The following is a 469-nucleotide window of genomic DNA, read 5'->3' as shown; positions in this document are numbered from 1 at the left end:
CCCAGGCCCAAGAGGGGCCGGGCTCCGGCAGCTCCACCCCTCGGAGGCTGTTGCCAGTGCTCAGGGAGCCAAAGGCAGGGTGGGCCATGCCGCTGGGCCCGGCGCATCCCCCCTTGCTCGGGGGAAGGGGCTGCTTGGGGGGGGGGCTCCTCGTGGCCTTCTGTCCCCAGAGCCTAGCGGGCTCCCCTCCCCGGCTGCAGCCCCCCAGCGCCGCTGACGCCCTTCCCCGGCCTGGAGCAGCTAAAAATATCCGCCGCCCCCCGACTGCGGGAACGTGGCAGGCGCTGTGACCCAGCGGAGCAGCTGCAAGGCGAGGCGGGCGCCCTGCCCGCAGGGAGCCGGAGGAAGGGGCAGGCGGCCCGGAGGAGGGAGCGAGCGAGCTGCCCAAAGAGCCGAGCCGAGCCGAGCCGAGCCCCCCGCCCCGGCGCAGGGCGAGCGCGGCAGCCCCAGCTGCCTGGCCGGAGCGGAG

The sequence above is a fragment of the Lepidochelys olivacea genome, assembly GCF_965140295.1.
Source record: "Lepidochelys olivacea isolate rLepOli2 genome assembly, chromosome: 17".
NCBI lineage: Eukaryota > Metazoa > Chordata > Testudines > Cheloniidae > Lepidochelys > Lepidochelys olivacea.
This window is presented reverse-complemented; position numbering follows the sequence as displayed.